Consider the following 9680-nt stretch of genomic DNA (forward strand, 5'->3'; position numbering starts at 1 on the left):
TCAACTCTCAACTCTGCCGGAATCCTGCCAGACGCAGGACTAGCTGTAGATGAAGTCTCTGGCTGCTCCCTTATGTTATAGATGAAGCTTGACTGGTGATTTTCTGGGCTGCTGTGTGGCCTGTTTGTGAAAAATATCCTCTCCTCCCTCTTTCCTCCCTGTTCTCTTACCCTGGTCTTTCTCTGCCCCTTTATTAGGGTCCTTTGTGTTAAAGGTGACCCCAGTGGCAAGGCCAGCTTTTCTGCCCTGTAGTTTGGCTCACTGTTTGTCAGACTAGGAAGTTGGAAAAGAGGCACTGAGTGGGGCGCTTTCTGGGGGCCGTGGGATGCCAGCCTTTTCAAACTTTCTCTGCCATCATCCAGCAAAAGGGGATAAACTTGAACTACTCTGCACCCAGCACCCCAAGGTTTGGGGTGTGATGGAGATGAAGAATCGGCAATGTACCCTAAGGATCTATTTTCTGAGAAGTCTCCTGGTTCATCTAAAAAATTTAATTTCTAGTGCATAATGCATCACTTTTCATTTTAATCCCAAGAATTAATTGTATATTCTCTTCTAGCTGAGTTATATAACCTGCCCATCCCCACAGAACCCAGGAGGCAGCAGCATAGCAGCTTGAGATGAAATCCAACTTCATCCCCACAAACAACCCAACACTCTTCCGCAGACCATGTATCCCTTGGACCATGGCAATTCCTAATGACACAGGGACTGATGAAAGCAAATACCTGGAATAAGGACTTCTCCTGGGACATGGGGTAGTCCTTGAATTCTCTGCACCTTTAAGGAGATTCCTTTGATTTTTCTAGTTTATAGGATTTGGCTAAGTAGAGATATTCTTTAAACATTTATTTATTTGAAAGGCAAGCAACACACAGAGGGAGAGACGGTGAGAGAGAGAGAGAGAGAGAAAGAGAGAGAGAGGAGAGAGATTTTCATCCACTGGTTCACTCACATGGCTGCAACAGTTGGATCCAGGCCAGGCTGAAGCCAGGAGCCAGGAACTCCACCTGGGTCTCCCACGTGGGTGGCAGGGACCCAAGCACTTGGGCCATCTTCGGCTGCTTTCCTAGGCACAGTAGCAGGGAGCTGGATCAGAAGCAGAGTAACCAGGACTCAAGTTGGTGCTTTGATATGGGAAGCTTAAGCTGCTGCATCACAATACCAGCCCCCCCCCCCCCCCCCCAAATAGAGAAAACGTTTCCAGCTTCTTTGGGGGCATCCATTGAGGGTGCTCTGTGTTATTTATGTTTGCTAATGGTTTTACTCACAGGTACTGAGGTTGGAGAGGTTTTTTGCTTATTGCAAAGGCATCGTTATAGACATCCTCTATGGTTGCAGACATGGCCAAGCAAAAGGACTGTCACAGCCCCCCAGGAAGGACTGTAAGAAATGCAGTGTCAAAGGCAATGTCCTGTTGTTTGTCTCCTGAGAAAGAAGTCATCCCTGGAATGCTCAGGGATGGACGGGGTGACTCTTTGACACATCACACGTACTGCAGCTAAGTTTGCTTACTGCACACAGGGTCCAGCGCTCCCTCCAAGAAAAACACGGGCTGTTGCTCTTTTACTCATGTGAACAAAATGGCTCCGAATTTACATAATTAAAATCCTGGTGTCTTTTCAGATCCTAACAATGGGTAATTAACACTGTTGCTTGTCAGCAGGGAAATAGCTCTGGAGGCGGCTACAGGGCCCCGCCATTTTATTTTGAGCCACATCTCGTGGACAATCAGGGCTAATTGAATCACCCCCATCTCATGGAAAATGAATGAAAGCACATGGAGCGTAGCTGTCCGGCTCACAAGCCACCCAGAAAGGCTGCCTTGCGCCAACAAGCCTGCTCGGGAGCAGAACCCCAACCCTGCCTGGCGGACCGCCGCCTGACAGTCTAATTTTGAAGCGTTGCTTAAAATCTTAATCAGCGCGTTGAAATTAACAGAGGCGAGTTTCGACACCATGTTTGTTGTTTATGGTTATCATTTTTAATAAACGTTATAATGCTTGCACAGGTGTGGAGAAAGGCACAGCCCTGAGACACTGCTCTCTTCGGCCTGCCCTCTATCAAGAGGAAAAAAAAAAAATTGTCGAGAATGAAGACATAACATATTCATCTGAGCTTGCCTGCCTTTTCTTTTGTGGGTCCCTGAAATCTACCTGCACTCCGGGGCTGGAGTCCATCTTCCGCGCACAAGTGATATCTTGATTGACACATCTCCAAATAAGCTTCTGAATAGCTTTCCGTATTAGCCGCAGAATAATTCCGATGTCAAATCACCACTCGCAGACTCCCTGACTCCTCTCGAGCTCCAGAATGAATTTTTTAAATATTTGGGAGAAAATATTAAATTTTGTTCTGGTTGGGTCAAAGTTCATATCATTTGGTAATAAAGAGCCACAGAGGGGGCTTGGCAGGGTGGGCTGCAGTTGATTTTATTTTGTGCAGAAGCTGCAGTTCTGGCTGACCCTTGGCGGCTGGTTTGGGGTTCGCTTGTCTGCCTGCAGCTTTCGGCATCTTTGCCCGGGGGGCCGTAGGTTGCATTTGGACAGAAAAGAGGACACGAAAAGAAAGAAAGAAAGAAAAAAAAAGTGCAATGCCTTTTTCTCGGCGTGCAGGACTCCTGGCTGATGTCATCTGTAAATATGCAGCTCTCATCGCTCCTCTATGGCCGGCAAGAGAAGACGAGATCTCTGTTGAAACCGCGCTGCCGAATTCAGCCCGGGGTTCCCGTCCCACAGACCACGCGGAAGTGATCCTTGCCGGCAAAAAAATGACGGCTTCTCGTGATGTTTGCTGGACGCTCTGTACCGTGTGGCTGAGAGAACTCTCCTTCTTGCCGGCTGTGGATGCCGCTGTAAATATTTCACCAAGAACGCTACCTGCTTTGTGGCAAAGCCTTGCTAATTACACCGGCTTCTCTCTGTAATTACATATTGTTGTAGAATTCCACTGTAATGACACAACTGTGTCTTCCTCTGGTGGGGGGTGGGGGTGAATTTATACCAAGTGCGGCACCTGCATCTCCAGAAACAATTAGCTCACCCATTCACATCCCTGGGTTTTCCTGCGACTTTATTGAAATGAAAGATAATGAATGAAATCCAATTATAGCGGGAAGACATCTAGTAACTGGATGTTTATTTTGAACCACAGCTCTACTTGGTAAACAACGTAGGGAGGAGGAGGCCCCTGCTCTGCCGACAGCAGGTGAGACGGCCTGAGCCATGGCCGTTCTCCTCTCTGATTGAGGGCAGGGGCTGGCGAGAGGCGCGGATTGCAGGCTGGGGTCCTCTTGCCAAAATACTTCTCTGAAAGCTGAGTGTTCCCAGTCTGACGAATGCGAATGCACAGGACTGCTCTTGGCTGGGAGGCTGATGATTGGTGGCACATCTCTCTCTCAAAAAAAAAAAAAAAAAAAAAAAAAAAAAAAACAAGAAATCATCCACTTCCCTTGATGCTATCATAATATCCAAGGCATCACTCCTCGTTCCCAGGATTTGTTGAGGAAGAATTCTGGAAACAGGAGACAAATAATGTCTGTGTTTTATGATTTTAAAACATAGATATTCCTATCTTTTTGGAAATCTTGGCTGTCCGGGACATGCAGAGAGATGGAGCCCCTATCAAAGATTAAAAAAAACAAAACAAAACGAAAAGATAGCAGAGCCAAACTTCTTGAGAAAACAAATACAAGAACCAAAACCAGTGGACGGTTTAGACTTGCAGAAGGAACGCGTCTCTACCTCTCCACTGCTTTCTTTCCCTTTTCGTTCCCTCGCCATCTTTCCTCTCCAGCCCTCTTCTCCCTTTTTATACATGCAAACATCTCAGAATGTCAAGTGCAGGGAAGTGACCCATCCTTCAAGGGCACAGGGCCTGGCGAGGCCCCCATCTCAGACAGCCAGGCGGTGCCCAGGTTACAGGCTCCGCAGCACGGCTTTGAACCTCCAAATGAAGTGACGTGTCGGCGTCAGCATCACGCTTCTTCCTGCTAACAGTTGAGTCACTCTGAGGATGACGGCATCCTTGTGCCAAGCAGGGGGAGGGGCCGGGGCCTAGGCTTGGATGACGGGTGACAGCCAGCTTGGTGCAGGAGCCAGAGCTGATGGGCTATCCTGCCCAGCCCTGCCGGGGGAACTGTTCTCTTCGATTTCCTCTCAGTGCCTGGGCTGCAGTGTGGCTGTCTAATGGTTGGCTGTCGATACAGTAAAAACGCTAACCCGTCTTTACATCTAATCTATTCTGAGAGAGCTCTTTACATAAATGGCCTATTCCATTTCTTCACTTTCAGAAAAGGCAATCAAAGGGGATTGAGCTGCACAGGCTGTTGGTACAGTGTTTTTGTAAGTGTGTGTGTGTGTGTGTGTTTTAAAGATGAATCGTGAGACCCAGCATTTTGTGTTAAGTTGTCTTTGACTATTTTCTTCCTTGCTGCTTTTTTATGGGCTCTGAAAATCAATGCTAGGCTTCACTACCATCCATCTTTATATAGTAATAAATTAAGTGGGCGGTATTGATATTTTTGACTGAGCTTTTAAAATTTACATACTAATGACAATTATACCCTGGTGACTGTTGATTTCTGCTGTTGCTACTGCGCATGACTTGGGAAAGAGTTGTGCCTGTGGGTGCCGATGCTCTCCTGTCCTGGTCAGTGGGAACCCCAGGCCCAGGGTGGGGTCAGGACCAAGGCCCTGGCCAAGGCCAGCATCTTGAGCCCAGGGTGGGTGTGAGCTCACGGTGTGAAAATATTTAACAGCAAAGGGCCCTGCCTAACAGTACTTGGCTGGGAGTGGAGAGTGTCTTTGAGGTTCTTCTGCTTGGGCAGCTGTTAACCCTTTAGACGCTGAGTTAAGGGATGGGGAGGGAGCTGTAGGGAAGGAGGCAGGCAGCAGAGGGCTCGCTGGAGGTGGGGCAATGGTGGTGGGGGATTCATACTCTTAGCCAGCTGATACAGAGCTGCCCAATATTCAATAGTGGTGCAGACTGGATGATTTGGAGTGGAGCCACCTCTCCTCTCGCCATAATTTAGGAAGATTCTTGGAGGACGTTGCAAAGTATTGTGTGCTTTTCTTATTTTTTTCTGGAGGGGATAGGCACTAGCGTTTTGAAACCTTGACATTGACCTCTCTTGCTTACGTGGAGCTTCTGAACTTTTTCTGATGAACTCTGAGTTTGGGCAGAAGTGTGGACAGCCACCATCCGTCCCCCACCCCCTCCTGCCTGGTGCCTGCCTGGAGACGGAAAAAGGACATCTTCTCAGCATTTGGTATGAGTGGCCTGGAACAGGGCGGAAGCCCTGGCTGGGCAGGGGAGTGACCAAAGCAAGGTCAGGGTCACTATATGATGTTACTTTCTGAAACCAAATCCCTCCAAGGTGTCCAGGATCTCCCCGGGGGGTGGGGTGTGTGTGTGTGTGCAAAAAACACAGACACACTGGCAAAAGGGCCTCCACTGCATGTAAATAATTATGCCAGGGACTGGGACAGCCTCGAAGCTAACAACAGTTTATTTGCGGAGATTAATTTGTCAGTAATATTGATTGTCGGGGGCCCGCCTCGTTCTAGTTAAGATTCCATAAGGCACAGACAGCAGCAACTCGCGCGTGATTTTTCCCTCTAGAGTTTCCAGGCTGTGGAGGCAGCAAGGGGAGGAGGGGGACGTTGCACAGCCAGTGCTGTCACATCGGAGCTGGCCAGCCCAGTCCCTCAGGCAAGGCGCCTGGCTTTGGTGTACATTTTGCCAAGGCAGTAATAAATTGTTTGTTTACATAGAGGGGTCCTTTTTCTCCCCCTTTCTTTCTTTCTCCTCTTTTCTTTCCCCAGAGCGGGTCACCCGGCTGTCCAGGCCTGTGTAGCCTCCTGTGACTCAACTCTGAAATCATCAGGCAGGATTATCCAAATATGAAGGCTGCTGAAAGTTGGGCTTCTCTGGTTTCCTGCTGCCCTGGGATCACAGGGTTCCAGCCCGGCGTGCAGGCAGTCCCGGAGCGCGAGGGCCCGTAGAGAAAGCCAGGAACCTGGACGAGGCCTGGAGGAGCCCTCCCTCTCATCAGAGGCTCGCCTTTCAGCAGGGCCTGGGAGCCCAGAGTGCTGCCGCATCACACATGGACCGCGCTGAAATGCGCCCTGGGCCGCTGCCCCGCCTCCCCCCGCCTCCCCCATCCCCTTTCTTTGCTTTGAGTGTTTTCAAAATGAAAGAGTTTCTTCTTCCAAATTGCGCTGGGAGGCAAATTCTTGAACAGTGTAATAGAAAATGTTAGACAATATACTTTACCGGAGCTATTGACATTTTGGATAGTTGTGACACTTTGATTTTTCTCAAAACCTATGGATCAAGCCTGGCTATATTATTGGACAGGAAGCCCTGATGAAAGCCCTTCCTTCATCTTTCTTTGTATTTTCCCCTCTCTGTTTGCTCATGGCTTTCTCTCTGAATATAATCGTGGTTTTCTTAAGCTGTCCGGGGAGTCATTATTGCCTTACTAAATATTTCATGGCGCGCAGCACACCGTACCTGCCAACTGCCTCTCATTTGTTGTCAAAAAATAAAGGGCTCATGCTTTGGAGGGGGAGAAAAGAGGAGCGCAGGTCTATTCCATTGTTTTTATTTTCAACTTTCTCGTCGGCACCAAATGCATGGGAACACTGGCAACCTGGCAGGGGTGTCTTTTATTTGCCAGGTTCAAGGCCGGCCACTTATTTATTTATTTGCAGCTTATTTATGTGCTGCGCGTTCTTTTCTATGATTCTCAGCACTTGTTTTCTTGCAGTTTCCCTTCCTATTTGTTCAGAAGGGACAAGTTCAAAGAGGCTGTGGCAGCCGAGGGAGAGGCTGACTGAATACTAACCCTCCAGCGCCCGCCTGCACTGACCTTGAGGGAGGCGCGGTAAACGGTCCCATTGCAGACCGGGGCCGGCATGTGTGTTTTGTTAGACCAGGTCGGCAGGGGTCAGGGCTCACCTGAGGCCAGCGGGGGCCGGGCTGACCTGCCTGAGCAGTGGGGTAATGCATTTTTAAAAGGGACATTCTCGCCTTTGAATGGGCCTAATATGGACTCTGTTTAAAAACCTGTCAGAGTCCCAAGCACACACTCCATAAAATATAAATCAGTACTCACTTCTTGCACATGTTGCTTGTTTTTCATAATGTTTGTATTTGAAGTCTGGAATCTCACTTCCTGTCAGACTCCCTCGTGCTCTCTCCTCCCGGTTCGGAAGGAACAAGTGGCAACTTCAGATGGCGCTTTCTCAATGAAGACACTTCCTGTCAAGTCTGTCAGCGGCCCTGGCACAATTAGCATTCTCCTCTCTCTCCCTCTCTCTCTCTGGCTTATTTCTCATGGCTGCTTTACCTGTGCCGTGGAGAAAGAGGCTCTAACTCTCTGGGACCCTGTATGACGATGCCGTATCTCAATAGGCCTGCGGCCTGCACACCTGGAGTCACTGGAGAGAATTGGGAAGGGGCCTGGCGGGAAGAACCTCAGGTCACCTGCCCTGGGTGACAGATGACCCAGAATGGCCTGTTGATAAATTCACCATGCAGGTGCCTCATTAATTTCTGAGTGCCTTTGGTCACCTCCAACCCATTCTGTCCCTGTGTGTGACCCACATGTAATTCCCATGAAGGAGTCTTCCACATGTGTCCATGAGACTGCCCATAGCTCACCCCATCGCTCTGAACCCTCTTCAGAGATCCTGCTAGATAGCCCAGTCTTTCCCCTGCTGTCTGGCTTAACCTCTTCTCCCCTCCCTGGCCCCCTTCTTGGCTGCTGCCTGCTGCCCTGGTAGGAGTGGTAGGTGACAGTGGCACAGGGCACACTGTGGTGCTTGACCAAGTCGGCAGGTCTTGTATTCTGGGGTTCTGATGGACAGTGCCAGGGCAGGAAGAGGGCTGTGGAAATTGCCACGTGTTCTGCGTCCTCCCTACAATCAGCCTGAACATTTTCACAACGTGCTCCCTGGAGCACCCACCGCATGCACTTAGAAAGCAACATGGTGCTCTCCCGCAAAGCTGTGTGCTTGTTGAACTTGGCAGTCTATGTGCGTGTTTCCCATGTGCTCAGTTTTTACTGTTTATGCGGTCTCCCAGTTAATAGGGCCAGCACAATCCTTCTGTCTCAGCTCTATACCTTCTGTACCCAGAAAGTGGTGGATCAGGGGGTCCCGTGTGAGGTCTCTGCTTGGCATGGGCACCTTAGCTCTCATTTTGGAACCCGGCAGCCATCAACATCCTCAAGAACTTCAGGACTGCCAGGATTCAGAGACCCACACGAAGGGCTACCCACTTGCGATTCACTTCATCATCTATTATTTAAAATAAAGAATAAAAACAACAACAAGAAGAGACCCACACCAAGCCTTCCTGGTTCCCTGCATTTCTGCGAGGATCTGATTTTAAACACATGCCCAGGACAGCACAGGCCTCCGTGCTGGAATCGGCTCCGTGGCGCTTGCTTCGTCTTGAAAGCATGGGAACCATAAATCAAGATGAAAATCCTTCAGCCCAAAAGCCTCACCAATTGATACAATTTGAAAATGGGCAGCTGGAGAGGCTGGGGAGAAAGCTGACATGATGACTTTTATAATAGCAGAACGTTTAAGGTTATAGAAATAAAAGGAAGAGGATGAAATCAGGCCCGTTGATCTCTGCCTGCAGGCTCTCTCTGCTCCCTGGAAGCTCCAGCAATTATTTCTGCTCTGGCTTTCCCCTCCTTTTTTTCCAGCAGTCTGTTTGAAATGAAGCAGAACCGGGCACGGCAGGCTTATCAGTGTCGTTAGCTGACAGGGCGCCCGCACACCTGCTTTTACTTGCTGCTGTTTCAGGCACTAATGCCATAGAGAATGTTGCTCGGGTCCTTATAATGTGTAAAGATTCATTTATTTCACCTTTTGAACCTGCCTGACCCCCTGGGCTTGTGCTGGGGAGGGGGCAGTGGGCTAGAGAAGGCTTTTCTCCTGGCACTTAGAAGAAACTGGCAATTAGGGGTCTGGCCCTGGGGCTGTTGCTATGATAGAGGCTTAAAAGAGAGGTGGGGGCTCAGCCAGGGAGGCGCTGGGAGCCGGGATGGGGGATGGGGCCGAAGAGGTGCTCCCCTGGCTGTGGTCTCCCGGGCAGAGGCTCCACCTTGTCCGGAGTGCAGGGCCCTTTCTTGAGATCTGTGCACCCTCATTTTCAGAGACTGCCTCCCGTCACATGTGCAAGGACGCACCCATCTCTACCTTTGCTCCCACCCTTGAAAAGATTCATTTAAGATATCATTGTGCCTCCAGAGTGATCTGGCTAGCGAGTGCTTCCTTTCGTGCACGATGGCTGAGATTTCTTGGCAGCTGTTGTGTGAACCTGGGAATTCCTGCAAAGTGAGCAATATCTGCTCTTCAAATTGTTTTCCGATATAACAGCGTTTTTATGAATATTAAATGTAGTCATTAATGAGGTTGATAGAATATTAAGTTTTACAGACATTTAGACATTTAATTAAACACCTATTAGTAGTTGCAATTTTGTGGTTTTTCTTTTCAGAGTTTGGAGCCAATAAACAAATTTTTTGGAGCTCAGAAATTTTTAATAGGTCCCTGAAAAGGAAAAGGCTGTAGTTGACACCTGATACCTCATTTGCTTAACATAACTTTTGTTTTCTTGCCTTATTTTGGTATGAGTTGGAATTATACATTTTTCCT

This window comes from Lepus europaeus, chromosome 19 (genome assembly GCF_033115175.1).
Source record: "Lepus europaeus isolate LE1 chromosome 19, mLepTim1.pri, whole genome shotgun sequence".
Classification (NCBI taxonomy): Eukaryota; Metazoa; Chordata; class Mammalia; order Lagomorpha; family Leporidae; genus Lepus; species Lepus europaeus.